This window comes from Eupeodes corollae, chromosome 1 (assembly GCF_945859685.1).
Source record: "Eupeodes corollae chromosome 1, idEupCoro1.1, whole genome shotgun sequence".
Taxonomy (NCBI): Eukaryota; Metazoa; Arthropoda; class Insecta; order Diptera; family Syrphidae; genus Eupeodes; species Eupeodes corollae.
In genome coordinates, this window is record NC_079147.1 from 180660085 (window position 1) to 180681431 (window position 21347).

A 21347-nucleotide genomic window follows, 5' to 3' on the forward strand; every position below is an offset into this window, starting at 1 on the left:
TTCAACAACAAAAATTCATTGCAGAGACGAAAACGTTTTGTATTTTTATACTCTTTATGTATTGAGGTAGAGAAAAAGATATATGACAGCAATGTGACATAAAGCTCTATAGCTCCCACTTCCATAACAGAATCGAACAAACCCAAAGTGGACATATCATATCTTGGCCACGAACGACCGACTCGCTGCTTCTGGTATGGTAATTATTATATGACAGCGACCAATCCAGCGACACACGAAGCTATATAGAACTGGTCATAGGGGTGCATATTTTGTATTTTCAAGACATCACACTCAAACTCAAGCCCCCTGCTATAATGTCTCCAAAAAGTCATATTATCGTAAGATATATAAGAACGTGATATTGGTGGGTGGAATTTGAATTTAAATATGAGTGTGGGAGGCATGGGTCGGAGCCGAGCCGGGCCGGGCTGGTCTGGGCTATGATGGGGAGAATATTTTTCTACTTCTGTTGTAGGAGTTGATAAACGATTTTGACCTAGAACCTAGAACAAACCAATAAACTCAGCATTTCATAGTCTTTGTGGACTTGTGGTTTGGTGTTGTAATACGCTAGCGCTGTTGTACACAACTGAGCTTTCCCCTGGATTTTCGTATCTGAATTGGAAATATGTGGGGCAAGAGATATGAAACGAGAACACAAAATAAAAAGTACACCATCGATATATAAGATGCACTTTGTAAGTGTTTTTTTTTCCAAAAGCTGTGCTATAGAGAGATTGTCTTACGCAGTAGAGTCGGAACGGAACACCCCAAGATATGTGGTGTTGTTTTATAACAAGAAGTACTTACCCTGGTTTTAATTCATCATTGTGATTGTTTTTTTTGTTGTTGTTTTTGTTATAAATTTGGTCCTTGTAAGTTTGTTTTAATATTACGTCGTAGAACTATCTGCAAGAAAAAGAAAGAAATTTCTATTAGAAACAAAACTAAACTCAAGAAGGTTATAGGTTTTTAAGCTTTTTTGTTTTTGTTTTTATTTTTATTTTTTAAGAAATGACAAACAGGGGGTTGTAAAGGGAGAAAATAATGTGTAGGCATTGTCATTTTGGTGTTGACCTAGATTAAGATTTTTTTAATTGTTTTGTTTTAGATTATAATAGAACGACATGTAAAGCAACTGATATAAGACAATAAAACAAGAGTAACTGGAGCACTGTTCGAGAGTTAAATGGATAGAAAAATTGTTGTGAGCTTGTGTCATGTGTCATCGGAAGTTGCATTTTCTAGAACGTTCCAATTTCATTGATCTCCTAGTTGGAAGAGTTTTCCTAAGAATACAAAAAAATAAAAATGTATACAAACAAACGCTATTTCGAAAATTAAAAAACTAATTTACGGAACCGAATCCGTTAACTATACCAAGATTCAAGACGAATACATTTTTAAGCGTGATTTGGTCAGAAAACTTAGCAGTCGGAGAATTACAAGATTTTTCCGATAGCAACAAACACAAATGAATAAAATTGAATGTTAATAAAGTATTTTAAAAATATTTTGAACTCTAGACTTTTAAAAGGTACTTTTTTAGAGAACTAAGCAAAGATGTTTTTTTTCACCTAAATTAGCCGAATTAAAATTACAATTTAAAAAAAAAAACACCCAAAACAATTTTGGGATTTGGGCAATATTACCGAACCTTTTTGGTCATAAAACTTTTTTGGGTTTTATGAAATTCCAAATAAATAGCAGCGTTGGGTCGTATTGCCCAATGAAATAATACTAAAATATTATAAATGTCGTATCCAAATACTTTTTCGGAAGAAAATGAGACAATGCTCAAAATCAATTTGATATTTCCAAAATCAATTTTAAAATATCATAACGCCCAAATAACTAGTTGACATATCGCCCAAAAGATGTCATGTGTTTTAACATTTGGAAATTCTGACAAAACGTTTGTTTATTTTGGGCACTATGACATTATAAGTTTAAAATTGTACCACCCAAAAGCAAAAATTAAACGAACAAAATTTCAGATTGCCCAAAAACTAGGAACAAAACCAAATAAGGCAAATTTTCAAAGTTAAATAAAAAATTAACGATACAGCAACAAAATGTACACCAAAATTAACAAATTCATTTATTTGAAACAAAAAACAAAAAAAAGCCAGAATTTAAAAATTAACTAGAAATCTTTTGGGTTTTATGGCAGAATTTTAAATTTGGACGTTTCGACATTGAACGTTGGTTTGGAAAATATGACATTTTATTTGGGCTTTGTGACGTTTTCTTAGTTTTTTTTTTCTTAATCTCCCAACATGGTTTCTTATATTCAAGACGGACTCCATTTCAGAATTAGTATAAATTTGCAGCCTCTGGTTGTGCGATACAGCGTATTTCTTAACAACTTCTGTAACCATTTCTATTTGTAAGTCACGATGTAGATCGGTATTTCTTATGTTCCAAGGTGCATTAACTATTCCACGAAGGACTTTGTTTTGGAATTTTTGCATGATTTCGGTATTTGTTTTTTTTTTTTGTACAGCCCCATAATTGGATTCCATAGGTCCAAACAGGCTTTAGCATTATTTTGTTTTGGATTGATAAATCAGAGTTGTTACCAAGCAACCAGTACATTTTTCTATATTTCAAGTTTAGTTCTTCTCTTTTCTTTTTGATGTGCTTTTTCCACTTAAGCTTTGCATCCAAAGTCATTCCAAGGTATTTGGTCGTATTGGCGTAAGGTACAGCTTGATTATTAATGAGTATTGGAATATTGTTTATCTTTTTATTTGTAAAGTTTATATGTGAAGATTTTGTTTCATTGAGTTTGATACTCCATTTTTCGGTCCAAACTCTCACTGTGTCGACGGCATTTTGTAGTTTTACTGCTGCCTTAGAGACACATTTGTCGGGTACCAAAATTGCGGTATCATCTGCTAAAGTAGCCATTATGGTGTGATTACTAACCGGAATATCCCGTGTGTATAGTAAATACAGGGTAGGACCTAGGACACTTCCTTGTGGTACACCGGCTTCTATTTTCTTCAATTCCGAGTATTCTTGATCGTACCTTACTCTAAACAAACGGTCTGAGATGTATTTTAATATTTCAAAGTACTGTCTGGGAAGATCCCTTTGCAGTTTGTACTCAAGTCCCTCATGCCAAACCTTGTCAAAAGCTTGAGCAACATCTAAGAAAATAGCTGAACATACTTGTTTTTCTTCTAATGGTCTATCGTGGAATGTTTATTTCTAAAGCCCAACTATTGGTTTGGGATTAACCTTCTTTCTTCTATGATTTTGCTAAGTCTCTTCAGAAGCAGTTTTTCAAAAACTTTTGCCATAATTGGTATAAGCGATATTGGTCTGTAAGCCGTCACTTCTGTAGGTGGTTTACCTTGCTTTGGTATGATAATTACTTCAGCAATTTTCCAATGGTGCGGGACATACCGGTGCTTAAAGCATGCATTTATTATATATTGGAGTTTTATGAAGGCTTTCAATGGCATTTCTTTCATAACCTGAGCAGTAATTAGATCGTAACCTGGTATTTTTTATTTGGTAGTTGATGTAAACACATACTTTTTATTTTTTAAGTCTTACAATTGGTATTTCACTTTCATCAGTCGTTAAATTCCTTACAAATGTACTGAGTGAATCATTTTTGAATTTGTAAATTTGTTTTTTAAGATTGTTGCTTATACGGTTAAACGTTATTTTATCATCTGGAAATCTACTATTTTCCCATTTTCTTCGAGCTCTTCTTTTCACTATTATCAACTCTCTTGTCTCTAAACGATATTTTATTTCATTTTGTCTTCTATTATAAAAAGTTGGAGTACGTTCTTCAGAGGCCTGTTGCACATCAGCAATAAATTGTTCCACTTCATGGTCAATTTGCTCGATTGTATCCATGGGAGATCTTAAATTTATAAAACTTAAAAGCCTTTCTCTAAAAACATTCCAGTTTGTTTTCTTATTTACAAGCTTTGGATTACTGTTCTCTAGTACTTCCGATTCACTGGAGTATGATCTGAAGACAGGTCATAATTACCTTCGACACTAATGTGATTTCGTTTGATTCCTTTAGCTACGAAAAAGTCAATAAGGTCTGGTATTTAGTTAGTATCGGAAGGCCAGTAAGTTGGCGACCTGAAGAATAGAATTCGCAATTGTATTTACGGCCTGCTTGGAAAAGTGTTTTGCCTTTTGTTGATATGAGTCTTGAACCCCAATGGGTGTGTTTCGCATTGAAGTCTCCGCCAACAAGAAAGTTATGCCCAAGAAGATTAAATAGATCTGTATAGTCATCTTCTGTCGGGGAGCGCCTTGGTGGGCAGTACATAGCTGCTATTTTTTCTTTCTTTCTTTTTCATACCAATACTTATAGTTGTTACTTGCATATTTTCAAGGTAAACTTAGCTACTTCATAATGTTTTAAGCTTTCTTTTATAAGAATCGCCGATCCACCTCTTGCCTTGTCAGCTGGATGTGGAGCGTGGTAACTTGAATAGTTTTCTATTACATTATCTAGACTTTGCCCATTGGAGAAAAGAGTTTCGGACACCAGGCAAATATTGATATGTTCTAGATCTAAAAAGATTTTTAATTCGGATTTTCTGTGCATCATTGTTTTTTAAGAGCGACTTTTTCGCTTAGCAGTTTGATATTTAAATCCTGTTTATCAATTCTTTTAAGAATAAGTTGTAGTATTTCTTTTATGGAAGTCTCTTCATTCTTCCGCACATTTTTAACAATCTGAAAATACGCTTTCTTTTCATCGCTTTTACTTTGAACAGCCTTTTTAGGCGGTTCCTTCTTAGTATTGTTTTCAGCAGTTAAATCGTTATTAACTGCGTTTCTGGGTTTGTCTCTAGCAGATGTATTTTTGCTTCTGAACTCTTGGCAACTGGACAGCCTCTATAGCTTGCCGGGTGATTACCCTTGCAGTTCACACATTTTTTCTGATCTTTGCTCATAGGACAATTTTTAGTTGTTTTCCTTCGCACTTTACACAAGCAAACTCTCTGTTGCAGTATTTTTGGGTATGAACAAAAGCTTGGCAAAATTTGCACTGCGGAACAACTTTAGATTTTCAGAGTAGTTCAATTTTAACAGCTAAGCCCAATATATTCTTAGTGATATTTTTTTACGGCATTTCTTTTGTTGAGCTTTATGTCATTTTATAATTTGGGTTCTTTTACATTGCGTGATAAGACATAAGAAACAACAGAAAACATGCCGACACTAAATGTCACAAAGCCCAATACCTACGTCATAAAACCCAACTTCAAAATTAAAAATTCTTTTAGGAAAAATGACAACTAATAATTTGGGAGTACTTTTATTTAAAATTTTTTGGGTGTCCCGACTTTAGTCTTGGGTGTTTGCCTATTTTTTTTTGTTAACTTTATGGGTTTTGTGACCAGTTTTGGTTTTAATGCCCTAACGCCAATTTTTTTAAAGTCACTAAAAATTTACTATATTCTAAAGACAGTCGTCTAGCATTATAATTTCAATATGATTTTTGACAAAGACCGTCATGGAGGTCCAAATTATAATCACTTTTTCTAACATATGTAGCCGTAAACCTCTGGACTGTTGTCCTCCAAATGGCCAATCATTTTGTACTTATCGGTGTGGGCAAGTCATTTCACAAGTCCGTAGCGTGAAACCCATTGACAGTAAATTGCCAATCCATAAAGCACAACAATCATCCGGTTTTTGTGGATGTAACGGCGGCGCGCATCAAGCCATGATTTTGTTGAAATTCTAAACCAAACTAAAACAAAAATTGTCAACTGACAAAAGGGCTGCCAGTTAAAGTTCTATAATACTAAAATACACCCGTTATATCTTTTATTTGGATTAACAAAAATGCATTAATCGATCAGCTGTATCGTTTCTTGGTATTTAGTGGTCTTAGTACCATCGCATAGTGTGCAATTTTGCCAATCTAGCAGATCTTTAATGAAAAATAAAAGTCTTGCGAATGCAACAAAATTGGTATCATATGAAAGGTAAAATCTCCAACTTTAACTTGGCAAAAAAAAATATAGAAACAACTGTATTTACCGTTTTACAGCATCACAAACATCAGGTTGGTCCAAGCGAAACAAAAATTTAAGCTCATTGTTTTTCTTGTGTCAAGTTGATAACAGCGTGGTGAAACAAATTATTAGTTGTGCTTTTTTAAATTATTTAATTTATTTTTGTAGATATTGCACATTTTCTGGGTAAAACATTTTCTTGTACACCAACTAATAAAAAATAAAAAATCGTGTAAGAAATAGCATTTAAAGTGATTTTTTTTATGTTCCTTAACTTTGGGAAGGGGTTTAAAATTGTATCCTCATGTATCCTTCGAGTTATTGTGCTTAAAATGACCGTTGGTATATTCTGTGTTAAAAATCGTTTACTTTTCTTGCTTCTGTTTGCTGACCTCATACAATTTTTTTTTTTTCATTGACCTGTGTAGCGAAATGAAGAATTCGGCAATATTTGATATATGGAGAGCATCTACAAAAGAGGATCGCAATCGAAAAATGTGTGTGTATATTATGCAAGAATTCGGTCTGGTGGACACAGACAATGTCCCTAGAGTGCTACAAACGTATGTAAGCTCATTAAGTAGTAAGATAATAAATAGTAAGTGGGCGTAATATTGAAAAAATTACAAATGAAATTGAGGTATTGTTGAATAAGGAAGCAAAACTACCAGAAAGATTCGTTGAAAATGTTCCTTCAACCAGCTCAATTGGAAAAAAAAGAAGACCTAAAAAATCATTCGAGAATGCACTTTAAAAGTACAAAAACGTAAGGTCTAAGAATTGGTTAGCTCAAAAACTCCAAGTGAAATCGCACTTGCGGCCGAAATCAGTATAAGGTCAGCTGGTAAAAGGGATGCTGTAAACTTATTAAAAGAACTTTTAAATGGTTCTCCTCAAAAGGCTAGATTAAGTCAGGAAAATAAAAACAAAATAATTACAGCTGAAGAAGCACTTGTACTTATTGTGAACACAAAAATGAGCACATTTCAATATAAAGCCATGCGACAGCAACTAAAAGAGCCTAATTCTAATGTTTATCCACCTTATTACTTAGTGCAAGAAGCAAAAAGAGAGTGTTACCCTAAAGAAGAAGCATTCACTGTCAGTGATGTTTTTGCGCAAATTCAATTACAAGCATTACTAGATTTAACAGTGAAGCGGATCATTAAAGCTAAAAATGATCTTGCTGAGCATTTAAAATTCTTTAATGCGCATATTTTATCTCTGCGACTTATATCAAAGTGGGGCTGTGATGGGAGTTCTGCTCAAAGCAGATATAAAATGAATATGAACGATGCAGAATATAGTGACGAAAATCTCTTTTCGGTAACTTTTGTTCAACTTCGGTTGGTTGACGATTTCTCTAAAAACAATTTGTGGCAAAACTCAAAGCCAAATTCAACAAGGTATTGCCGATTAATAAAATTTGTCTTTTAAAAAGAAAACACTAATTTAATAAACACTGAGGAGCAGGAAATGAAAGAAAACATTACTAACCTTCAGCCAACAAGCCTACAGATAAATGGTGTCGTAGTCCATTGTAAACATGACCTTCTTTTGACAATGGTAGATGGCAAAATTTGCAGTGCTTTGTCCCAGTATAGTTCTTCTCAAAAATGCTATATGTGGATCCACACCAAAAGAAATGAACAACAGTGCATTAAGACAATCAGATCAGCAAATGTTTAACTTTGGAATTTCACCATTACATACGTGGATTCGGGCTTTTGAGTGTCTTTTGCATATATCTTATAAGTTAAAAATAAGAAAGTGCATTGCAAGAACAGAAATGGAAAAACAATCGGTGGCAACAAGGAAAAAAATCCTACAAACCCAATTTCGGGAACGAATGGGGCTTTTAATTGATACGCCAAAGCAAATTGCTGGAAACACCAATGATGGCAACACTGCCAGAAATTTATTTAAAATTCCTGAACTAACAGCAGGAATAACAGGTCTGAATCTTGATTTAATTAATCACTTCCGTGTTTTGCTTGAAGTGATATCGTGCGAATGTGAAATTGATGCTGAAAAGTTTGGATTATACGCTAACGAAACAAAGGATATTTATCTTCAAAACTTTTCCAAGTATTACATGCCACCTTCTATACATAAAATCCTTTTGCACTCGAAGGATATTATTGAGGCTTGCATTTTGCCTCTTGGGCACTTGTCTGAAGAAGCCCAAGAAGCAAGTAATAAAAAATATAGGCGTTTTCAAAAGCATTTTAGCCGAAAATCTTCACGGCAGAACTCAAATCGAGCTATAAAAAACAGATTTTTACTTTCCTCTGATCCTGATCAAGCCAAAGCATAAAGCTTAGTAAAAAAAGAAGTCCACTAGCTCCAGAATGTATTGCATTGCTAAAAACTAAAGATTCGGAAACATCGAGCGTTTTTTTAAATACTTTTTGTTCATTAGATGCTGTCCATAAAATAAAAAAGAAGAAGGATTGAATAAACTGAACATTCATATTACTAAGTGTGTCCATCATGGACAGCCACTTTAACCTAACCTAACCTATTACTAGGTTTCAAATAGAATGCAATCAAATTTTAAAAATCATTTTAAATGTTTAAATAATGACTTTTAAAAACTTAACACGAATACAGTATAACTCCTCTCCTATCATAATCAGAAGCCCTATCATTCCAGAAGGATTCCGGTATTAAGGCGTTGAAAAAATGTATGACAACAAATGTCACAGCAAACAATTGACGTAAACGTCAAAACACCATTGAAAAATTCCAATTGACCTTTAAAAAAAAAAAACAGTAGCGAAACTCTAATTAGATATACATACTGCTGATTTTTAATATTCTTATCTGAACATCAATATTCAAACAAAGCAAGTTCTTAACGACGGAGGCCTCCTCAAAGGAAATATGCGATAAAATAAATTGTTTGTGCGATTTTAATCTTAATTTAAAATACAAAATTAGCTTCGTGACTTTTAATGACATCTCTATGGAGGATATATGGACAATATGGTGGAAATAATTGTGTTCAATCACCATGAGCTTAAACTGCGCCAAGCCGCTTAACTTAACTTGTAACATTCATTATTTTTCTAAATGAACCTGATAGACCGTGTCGGACTGCCAGCCAACAAGCCAAATAATGCCGTTGTTACTTTATGGTACACCCAGCTGCATCATCATCGTTGAACAACTCGTTTGAATATCAACTAAAGACTAAACCATTCTTTATTATTAAAAATTCTCTGGAGAAAGAGTCTTGCAAAATACACCAGTGGAGTAATGTGGATAATGTAGGTAAGTCTTAAATATAGGTTCTAACCGCGAGAGCATAACGTGGATATGTGAAAAACCCCGCTATAGGCACCCAATTTTCACATGATTATTGATGATCATCCTGAATCTGTCCAATGTCCATGTCCAGCCATCACAGCGAGTTAGCCTGTTAGAATGCATTTTAAGATTCCCAGTCTCGGCAACAGCACATTTTATCTCCATACACTTCTCTTGGCCAATTTATGCGCGCCTCCATGTTTGAAACAAGTGGTATTCTTTTATCTTCTTACAGGAAAATTAATTTTCCAGTTATAAGCAAGCTCTCGACTCGACGAACTAAGCCCAAGGGTAATAATATTTAGGAGAGGACAACAACGAACGACGCGACGATGGAACGAGCCAATGCAATGTCAGATCAGGATTCTAATGTAAATGTCACCATCTTTGGAAGTTAATAGAGTGCTGTTCCACACTCATATGTCAGTGGTCGTTTTTTTAGTTCCATTTCCTTTCACGAAATGGATGGCGCAATGGGATGCGATTAGATTTAAGTTGTTGGGAATGAGAAATTTATATTTCAATTTGACAAATTCCATCGGAAGCCACATGACGTTTGCAGTTACACTCCGCACTCACGCAAACGATTGCATCATTTGTAATAAAACATGAAATGTCAGAATGACGTTACGTTATTATTAAGAGAGAGAGATAGAGATTTTGCAGTTGTTAAAACGGGAAGCAAAGAAATTTCTATCTGTCTATTTCGATGCAACTGATTTTGAATGGAATACGACTAGAGAAAGGATGCTGAAGCTGATGCCGAGGAGCCATTTTGTATGAATGTTTTATGATATTTTTCTATTCGGTTTATGCGGTTGATGTAATTGTAATTAATAGTTTTTATGTTGAAATGTGTGTAAAGGAATAGAGTGGGAAAAAAAGTAACAAGTGTGGAAGTGGATGTGGATTTGGTTAGGCTTGACGCGTGAGTTTAATGCATTTTGAAGTGAACTTGGGTTTACAGTTTCATCAGGTTCATAAAGTTTTAGTTTTACCAAGAAGACGACTAACGACGATGAAGAAGTAGATTTAAATTTATGTACATTGACTAATGTTGCAGTTTAATGGAAGAGGCAGGTTAGTTGCCAATAATATTAATGAGTTTATTGATTGGATGTGTTTAAAACAAAATGACTTGATTCTTTATTTACTTTATTGGTTGTGAGTCGAAGTTGTAAACTTGTCCGATGCAATATGATTTATTTAAACATTGCATTAGGATATTGTTGGTTTAGATGAACGTGACTTAAAAGTGGAGTAATTTTTTTTAACTGGTTGCAATAGGTTTATTTTAAGCCAGGTGGAGTTGTAGACATTTTCTAATGAATTGTAAAAAGTCACAATTTATGTTTAACAAATTTTCTTACATTTTATGATACTAACTGGAAAAACAACGATGTGGGATTTAATGTTTAGAAAATATTTATGAAAGTAGTTTTCTTAAGTATTACACTTTAAAAATGTCAATTGCAGTGCATGCAATTGGTTCTGAGATTATTTAATTAGGTTGGAAAAAAGGAGATGTCACTTATATTATACAGTTTAAAGACAGTTGTAGATAGTTGACGTCATTTGGTGTCATTAAATCAAAATCTAGATGGCGCAAGTGTCGTTAGAGTGAACTTCCAATCTGACACAGTTAACGTCATTAATTTACAGGCTGGTGAGGTAAAGTAGATATCATTTTATCATTGATTTTCATTGTAGACGTCACTAGAGAAATATGTCATTACATGACATACTAGTTAATGGAGCTAAATAACAGTCTGGAATAGAAGATGCTGCTGGACGGTAAATGTCATTAAATTACCACCTAAATAAGTAAACGCCATTCAGGAAAAGCTTCTTCATCATATTTAAATTACAGTCTCCCTAAATCTAATATATACTTAGATATAAGGCGCCATTAAATCACAACAGTTTTAGATAGCAGATATCATTTATCACTCATGACAGCATTTAATTATCACTTCAACTGTCAATCCCAAAACGTAAGTAATTAAAATAGGGATTTAATTGGTAAGACTATTCTTAAGTTGTTTAAAGCGATATCAGCTAATAGACATTCTGACAGATCATGGAAGCCATTTTGTTTTATACAAAAAGCAACAAACTGAGACAGGAGAAGGTAGAGCGTGGTACTTCATGGATAGGCATTCACTAAAGTTCGAGTTTTAGAATTAAGTTTGTTTAAGGAGAGAAATGCAACTGGCTATTTCATTAAAGCATAGTCCGTTAAGTTACCAAAAGTAGTGAGGCAAGAAACTTTACGACAATGTCCGAGTGACATAATTGAGTTAATGATGTCACTAATCATTTTAAAAGCACTTCGTGGAGTACTGTCCCGGAGGTTTAAGTAAGTTGTAGCAAGACCAGTTAGTAAGAAAAATCGAGTCAGGAAACCAAGATGAAAAGCTAACGGTGCAATCTTCGCCAAAATTGGATTAGTAGTTACAGACAGGAGACCATTAATAAAAATGACTAAGAGGTTTGGAGACAAAACGAAGCTCTTGGGCATACCAGCACTTATATTTCAGGTTTAAGACTTAAATTCTTCGAAAACAACTTGATTAATACGGAGAAGAGATTTTCATTTTGGATAAAAAAAGAGCAAGATGCCAACCTTACAATACAATGATAGTTCTTATTCCAAATGACCGAAAATGTGTACTACCTTTGAGACATTGCCTTTTTTGTGGTTCTTTTTGGTCCTTCGAATATAGGATGTGCGGTGCAGGCCTTCCTGGCTTGTTTAAATCTCTAACGAGTTCAATTAAGACAAAGTCCACTAATTTACAATAAGTGTCACTTTAGATTTTGGATTGTGGATCGTATTGTGTTGAATTACCATCTACCCGATAATCAATTACTTTTAACTCCAATTATGAATGAAACATGAACATGAACATATGAAACATTTTTCACTCCAAGTGTCAGGAGGATCATAAACGTCAGTTTAGCAACCCAAAGCAAATGCATTTATATTTAAATAAAATTTCCCAAGAATTAAAAAAAAAACGTTTTGCTTGTAAGAAATGATTTTTGTTTAACTTCTGACGTTACTCTTTCTCTTTACCTCTTTTTCTTCACTTCGTATCTCTCTTGGAAATATTCCGTAAAACTAAACCACTTTATCCATTTAAATAATATGAACTCAATATTGCTGAAATCATCTCTTGGACGCCACGCTGTTTCTTATGGACTACTTTTGGAATATCATTACATTCCTTTTCTTTGCGAGAACAAACATTCTTACACATCCTGCTGCGTCACAAAATTTAACTGACTCTACCTTACATCTCTGCACACCAGTGACCAATTGCCGTAAACGTATAGCTATTTCCAATTTTTCAAATTCGCATTAAGTTATCGTAGTTTTACGGCAGCGATTATTATAGAAAAACAAACGTCATGCATTATGAACTCAATCCCCCTTTGTGGTGTGTTTTATTTCATTTCTGATGCTTAATGGGTTTGTTACACTTGTACCATAAGTTGAATGACAAAATGTTAAAAAAAGAAAAGAAGCCCTTCAAAATAAACAAAAAATTGTGTTTCTTTTATTAGCGCAATTCTTTGGGGTGTTCTTTGTCGTGGTCGTAAGGGACCATTATTGCTATTGGAACATACAAAATTAAAATGACAAAAACCAACAAGTGTATACCTTCAGTGAGTGCCCTTTGTCATGCCATTTCCGGTCGATAAACCATAGTTATATTCAATTGAATGGACATCGGACGATGATTTACAAAAATAAGCAAAACCAATTATTGTCATGGCGTGAAATTTAAGGAATTTAAGTTTGAATTTTATATTTGGTGAAAAAAATGCATTGCATTCCATTCTATCGTTGGTCGCAAGGGATATGTAATTTTACTGACGATAGTCACAAATTTTCACATGAATTCATGTCACGAAAGGAATTGAAAATTAAGGAACAATGTGCTCGTTTTAAACAACAGAAGCTATTATTGTGAAAGCTTTGAAGTTTAACAGTCAATGGAGAACAGAATTACCTTGAATATTTTCTTATCGTCCATAAAAAAAAAAAAGAAAAAAGAGAGAAGTCTTTCAAAATAAGACTGACATCATTTATTGTAACAAAAAAAAGAGGTCCAAAATGACTTCTTTGAAGTACCCCAAATGTAGCAAATATAGGTTTTACAAAAGGAGCAACGAAAAAGAATTCTGTGCATTCAATTCTCCAGGTATCATCTCAAACAAAGAGTAAAACTTAGGAGAAAGTCAAGTGCTTTGAATTGAAGGCAAATGATATCGCGTATAAGAAAAAAAGCCCTGGAACTTAAAGTCGATATCCACTATCTGTTTTTCCATTTTAAAGTCGCGTATGACAGCATCCATAGAAAAGAGCTCTACAGAGCAATGCCTAGTTTTGGCATCCCTGTCAAACTTATCCGTTTGTGTAGAATGTTTGTCAAGAACGGAAAAGATCTCACCGATGTTTTTGATGTAAAAAAAAGATTTTAGGCAAAGGAAAGCATCCTGGAAAGAATTGTGCAGAACTCAACCTTCAACACTAGAGACAAAACCTTTCAAAGGTCCATATAATTACTGATATGACGATATTGACATAATTGGAAGATCAAAGCGTGTTGTCAGTGGAGTGTGTTTAAGCATTGCGACGGAAGCAGCGAAGATGGATTCAGTGATCAATAAGGGTAAAAGGACATTGAATAAAACGTCACCATGGACAGCTTTAAATTTGAGGTAGTTAAGGACTTTGTCAATCTAGGCACCGCTATAAATTCATACAACGACACCAGCGCCAGAAGTCAAATAAAGAATTACTCTTGCATTCTCTGAACTTAGAAGGAAATTGACCAACTAAAGTCATCATTTATACAACGAGGAACTGTACGAGCTGTACAGCGACACTGAACTTAATAGAATAAAAATCCAACGTCTTAGATGGCTAGGTCATGTAGGGCGAATGGACATCAACGTATGGATCATGGTCTTGTATCAAACTTGACCAACACCCATTCAATAAAATTTAAATTAAAAAATTAAAAGACGAAAGCGTATTAGAAAACTAAAACAAATTATTTATTAATTTTAGAAAACACAAGATTATTCTATGAAAATCTAAGAACGAATCACAAAAGTAAAATTCTCAATAATAAAATGAAATTTCAAAGGTTACTACGATCGTTAATTTAAATAGAGTGATTCGAATACATTGCTTTGAAACTGAGTGAAATGAAAATTTTAAATAGTTAAATAAATGAATGATAATGTTAATATATGTATAGCTGCTACAAACGCTCCAGCCGGGAAGGTCTCCGAATCCGCTTCAGTCCGGAAGGTCTTCGAATGCAATCATGAAAGACGGCGCAATAGAGAATGACCGGGACTCAGGTGGCGCACGTAGGTGGGAAAGGACCTCAACTATCTGGTCGTACGAAAGTAAAGGCAGCTAGCTAAGGACCGGGCTAGTTGTCATGTTGGTTGGTTAAGGCCAAGGGCTTACCAGACTGCAGCGCCACCTTAAGTAAGGAAGACTTAGAATATGGAAATTATTTGACAGTTATATCATTTTGCATTTTAAGCAAAGTTATTCGTAAACTTAGATCTTGAAAATTTTGGTTTTTCATCAAAAACGTCGCCAAACAACGTTAAAAAACATGTGTTAATAATTCATAAAATAGTTAAAAATAAGTCATTTTCGCAATAAATCCAAAATATGTAATAGACATCTAAGAACCCAAGGGACTAACGAGACCGGCGAGAGTTTCACTGAATGTCGGTCCAAAATATACAGTTCCTGGGGTTTCTGTTAGATAGACTTGCTTTCAAGAACAATAAATAATCGAATTAAGTTACTAATTATTATATTCCTTTTAAAAACCCTGACTTAGAGTAAGTTATTTTAGTTATTAAGGCTTCCCCAACAGGAATTCCCCTTATATATTATTTTAACTGAAAATAAATCATGAAATTAACCTTTGGTCTACGTTTTTAATGGCGTTTAAAGTTGAAACATTCATATTAAATTCAGGCATGTAAACGTTCTGTCACTTTGGACGATGGTATCGAGCTGTCAAAATGTATTTTGATACGAGAAACACAACGAATTTGATAAAAGTTGAAACCAAAGAAATGTCAAAAAAAGCCGAAAAAAACAAGGCCAGTTTGTGAACAGATCTTTTTTCGATAAACAGAACTCATCTCAAAATAACCTACGGAATTGTCACATCTGCTGTCAATTTTTCACTGGAAACCAATTTTTCTCACAATTCACAAAGTTTTTACTCGAAAAATAAATCAACACATCAATTCACAACAGATCGAAATCTCTCTCCAAAATCAATCATCCATATTATGAACTTATTATTGTCTTCCTTAAGACTTAAGTCGTATAAGATAGAAATAAAATAAAAAAAACCAATCGTAACTAAACACGGAACAGCCTATTACCCAAGTGACTCACAATCACAATTATACTCCAGATTTATATATTCATGCATGCATAACCTGGAATGAGTTCAATTACACTTCGTGTATTCATTTCAACAAAATAAAAATCACTTGTAACTACACATACGTTATACGACGACTCTCTTTTAAATCCAAACTATCGGTATTTGATTACTATTTTAAATTTCATTAGAAAAATTCAAAAACAATCACAAACAAAAAATAAATAAGCGAACAAACAACCGACACATAACATTCCATAAAATGCATAAGCTTTTACCGCAAATCATGTCTATTAATATCATTTCCATGACAACTCAACTGTCAGTCAATCGTAACGAATTGTGTTAGTATGACGACTACGACGACAATGACAACAACGAAGAAAGTCAGTCATCGGAAATAACATCAACTCAACATGTAGAAAAAGGAAAAGACGAAATAACTAGGCCCTCTTTCCAACTTAATTATAAGACGATGAAATTTATCAGCTTTACGTAAAGTTCCAGGAAAAGTCATCACACAGACCAAAAAGAGAACGCAACCAAAGCAAACCTCTAGCGGGACAATAACAGTTTTTCTTTTTTTGTTTAGTGTCAAAGTTTATTATACTCACAACCAAAACCGATTGCGATGTAAACAAGCAGCCCTCTAAAATAAATCGATTGACAGCACCCTCTCACTCGTATCAATAATCGTTCTTTGCGTTACGTTGCCGTTGTTGGTTGTCACTTGACAGCAACAAAAACAACCCCATTATAGGTACTTTTGTTGTTGTGTTTGTTTATTTTGCATATTGTTTCCCGGTTGGCTATCCTATACGAGTATGCTATGCATGGTATTTGAAGCTTCAGATTCTTCTGTCACGATTTGCGCGTAGATACATCTTCTTGGGGGCATTGGGTATTTTTTCCATTGTTTGTCAGTTTTTCTGTGTTTAGGTAGGTAGATACTTTCCCCCAACATTTTGTCTGACACGCAATTGAAAATCCAATGAGTCACAATAATAGCCGTACACATACATATACCACCTACGACTTTAGCGATACATTGTTGTAGTTAGAGTCAGTGATCTAAAGTTCTGAGCCGGACTGCCTTTTGAACAGGAACACACCCTGGCATAACATTGACGAGGGAAAATTGCTCAAAACAAGGGTGCTACGTCAACATAATAAGTATGGACATTTCTTTTCGATGAAAACAAAATGCACACCAAACATCGTAGTCGTAGGAACTTGTAGTTAAATGGAAAAGAACGGTACATTTTAATAAAATTTAATAATTGTCATTTTGGTACAAATTTTACTGTTTTAAGTTCTTCATAGACGACGTCTATTAAATTAAGTAAAATTTGTATACTTATAGTTGAAAATGAGTTTAAGAAAACATTATAGAGTAATATTACGTTACGCGACATAACATAACGTTTCTATTTGATAATTTATCTCATTTTATGTAAAATTATCTAATCAAAGCTATATAAGGAAAAGTAGACCCTTGCAGGTTTTGATAATCTACTTTGTTTGGTTACGTTTTGTTATTTTAAGGTTCAAGTACGTTCAAGTGCTATTAAGACTGTATTACGTTTAACATTGTTACTTCACGTCACCTTAAGGTTTTACGTTATTAAATATAATATTTGATACTTCACATCTTTATGGCTGAAACACATACACGCTTCAGCTTCGGCTTCGTCTGCGTTACGTTAGGCCTGCTTCGAGGTTGCTTTGAATGACATTTTTATTATTTCATCTCTTCAAAGAGCAAATATTTTGTTTGTTGACATTTTTTTACAGCTGATGCTGTCAGACAAAGCAAATGTTCAGATAATTGAACTAGAGCTTCCGTTTGGAGTCACTTTACGTTACTTTACGTTCTTTTCCTTAAGATTGTCAAACAAAACGTCAGGTCGAAGCTTCATTGTGATAGCATGCATTGAATTCCTATGGCTGAACTCGTAAACGTCAGGCGAAGCCGAAACTGAAGCGTGTTTGTGATTCAGCCATTATTAATTTTTGTTTCATTATTTTAAGTGTACGGAAGATTTTCGATGTAAATTAAATGGTGTAACATTTAAAAAGCTCTTAATGTTGGTATTATGTTTTTTTCGTAAGCTTCCATTACGTTATTTAATTGTGTTACATTGCATTACTTACATTTTTTAGATTTACTTACTTTTTGAGGAATATTAACGTTACCGTTTAAGGAGTACACAAATCAAAAGTTGCATAGATTTAATTTTGCATTTAACTAAGGTTAAAGGTTTAACTACGTTTTAACGTAACGTTAATCTAACTTTTAAGGAATTAACTTAATGTCAAGTACTAAGCAATGATTAAAAATCAAATTTCTGCAAATATTGCACAATTTTAAAGCATTATGTTGTGAAAAATTATTAAAATTGTTTTAATTTTTTCCTATGAAAACCATACATGTTCTTAAGAACTATTAAAAGAAAAGGGTAGATAAACTCAATAGAGTATACGCAGTAGCCAAAGGGCGGTAAGGTCGCTATTGTTTATTTTTGTCTTTCTTGTTGCTCTTTGTTTTTATTGTTTTACTGAAAAAGGGAAGGAAAACGTGTATAAATATACCAAAGGTTTTATAAAGACACACAATTTAAAAAAGAGATATTCTTAGATTACAAAGTTTTTGCACAAAGACAAATTGTCAAACAAAAGAAGAATTTTTCTGATATTTTATATGTACCATGAAGTATATTTTCCGCATTAAGTTTCAGGTTTTTTGTTTGAACTTGTAACCGAGTCATTGGGCTTTTGTGAAGTGTGAATATAGCTACATGGACTAATTAAAGTTTGAGCTATTTCATAAGAATCTTGTATGAATCAACTAAATTCTGAATACTAAAAGTAAATAAATCAAGTTTGGGTTTTCCCATTCAAATAATTTCATGAAGAAGATGAGGTGGATTTGGATGTATCTCAAATATTTAAACAAATTATTTTATACTGTTCAGGAAAAGGATTCTGAAGAATTTTTATTCGAATTCTTTGGAGTACCACAAGGAAAACATTTAGGACTTTTTATTTTCTTTGATGAAATGTAGTTAGTTATTACTACAAAACTTAACAGCTCAAAATTTTACTCGCTAAGCAATCAGCTAGTGTTTTTTTTTTACAAAACCCACTTGGAGGCGTCGTCACAGGCCAACAACTACATATAATGTGACAGCTGTCAAAAAAACTATTTCCACATTTAAAAACATCCCTCTAAAAAAAACAATACATTGTTACGGATCGCTTTTAAAGAAAAGGATACCATATGGGGATTGTTAATAGTGATTTGTCTAATTTGAAGTTTTATTTGGTAAAACCCGCTATTTTGACAGCTGTCACTTATATATATATATCATGGTTTAATATTTTACACGTACAAAAACTCACAATTGGCTTGGGCCACATAAAAAATAAGTTATATGTCAACGCTTTACAATCGATTTAACTTGACTTAAGGCCTGGTCAAACAGAACGCGTTCCAGCGGGACGGGAAACAATGGAAAGCGAAGGACAAATTGAAGATTTCGATTTTTACAAAAAATGCGGCAGTCAAACGTCAAAACTGGAAGAAAACGATGGGTGCATGTCAACTTAAAATCAGAGGTAATTCTTGTTCGAAAAATCAAGAAGCAATTCTCAACTTAACAAATTTTATACTTTTGTTTAGAATGCAATCTACTCTCTCTTGTACTGCTGCAGCTGCTCACTGCTCTCAAAAACATTAATTTTGCTTTAAAAAGCGCACTGGATTTGCTTGGGTTATTTTTTGCGGCAGAAAATTTACAAAAGCAAACAAAAACAGAGTTGCCTTGAGTTTTACAACTGGGTTTATAGCACGTCGAACACTGAACGCTTTTTGTTTGACGTAGCAGAAAGCTGAGGGCAACAGCATGACTGACCGTCCTGTCGGGCCAAGCTCTGTTTGACTTTTTAAAGTTAAACTGAAGAAGAACTGAAATAGTGGGGTTCGTTTGTAGATAGATTATGGTCACGTGCAACAGATGGCGCTATACTTGTTGTTATATAACTTTTTGCAATATAACAAACAAATATTACAGCTTACAGCCTATTGCTATATAATTAAAAAGCCGTATCAGAAAAGAAACTGAATTACTTATGTATATATGTATGTATTGAGTTTTTCAAGAAATTATAACAAAGACTAAAACGACGCTACGAGCAGAGAATTCAAAGATCGATTTTATCCTAAGCAACGTAAAAACCTAGAACTAGAAGAAGGATTTAAATGTTATTATTTTTATCTTTTATTTTTAAGAATTGCCAAGTTACTCATAATGCCAGAGGTCTGGGTTCGATCCCTGCCTGTGCCATCTGAAGTTTTTCAAGGGTACTGCCGCTTGCGAGGAATTGACAAATCACTCACTGATAAAAATGCACCAATGCTACATTAAATCTCAAAAAGTGCAGACAACAGTGTGAACTGTCACTGAAGCATGACAAATTCTAAACCACAAACTACTCATACTATACTCCACGAACATGGCTTCGAGATACACAAGAATTATCAATTGTACCATCAATTATTTTCGAGACTCGAGCACACGTCAAAATTCCACCCGCAGTTGAATCCTTCTTCTTCTTTTATCTGCATTGAAGAGTTTGTATTTAAAACACGTGTAAAATCATACTTCACTACACATCTAATTATTTCTAGATCTCATCATACCCTTAAAAGTCTTCTTTTGTTATCACTTTATCCAAGTGAGTTGGTGGTCTAATTTAATGCATCCATTTGAATATTTGATTGAAACTCTAAAATTTTAACAACTCTGTCTTATCGAAATTCTCTATGACTATTAACGTCACTTATTTATTAACCATGAATATAATTTTTTTGACATTTCTGTCATTTCAACGAACAAACAAAAACAAAATAAGGTGTGTTCATCTTTTTATTGAATTTATCACTTTGAAGTTAAGAATTAAATGGACTTTTTTTAAGGTCAAGCCCTTAATATTTATATAAAAATTTGAATTTAAAAATATACCAACACTTTTGTGTGTGGGATTTAATGGTTAACATTAAATGCTTTTCAGGCTAGTTTATAAATTTTAAAATCGAATACAAAAAAAATACATGAATTTAGACATATCTTTGTTAGATCTTAAAAGACCAATAACCTTTATATTGGAGCTATTAAATATTTTTTGATTATATTTACAATTCTATTAAATATGTGTAGAATAAAAACAGCATTCTGCTGCCCACCGCATGATTAAATCAATAAATTATTCCTGTATACCTAATCAAAATCAGTTAAGAAGTCATATTTTTATTTTTCTCAATGAATTGTGATTGACACCAATCGTCTTTCAAACAACACTTCACTTTAACACGCCAAGTTGACGTCAAAATGACGAACACTCAGACGGTAGACGACCGTGAGTCGCGTCGTCGTGCGTTGTCGTCGAATGGTGTCATATTTAACATACAAAAAAAGGAGAGAGAATCAAGACTTCAATAAAAACCTAAATGAGGCTTTTAAGTCTTGTGTTTTTCTTCTTGTGTTTATGGAAGAAAATTTAATTTTTCAATTTA

General features: G+C 33.5%; 1 protein-coding gene across 1 annotated transcript in view; it reads right to left on the bottom strand.

Moving 5' to 3' along the window:
* The window catches only part of LOC129941647 (GTPase-activating protein CdGAPr), a 173575-nt gene that overhangs the window by 94237 nt on the left and 57991 nt on the right, over positions 1 to 21347 (bottom strand). The window contains exon 3 of the mRNA XM_056050337.1: positions 814 to 912. The gene's annotated coding sequence lies outside the window, so the exon portion shown is untranslated. The remainder of the gene's footprint in view (positions 1 to 813; positions 913 to 21347) is intronic.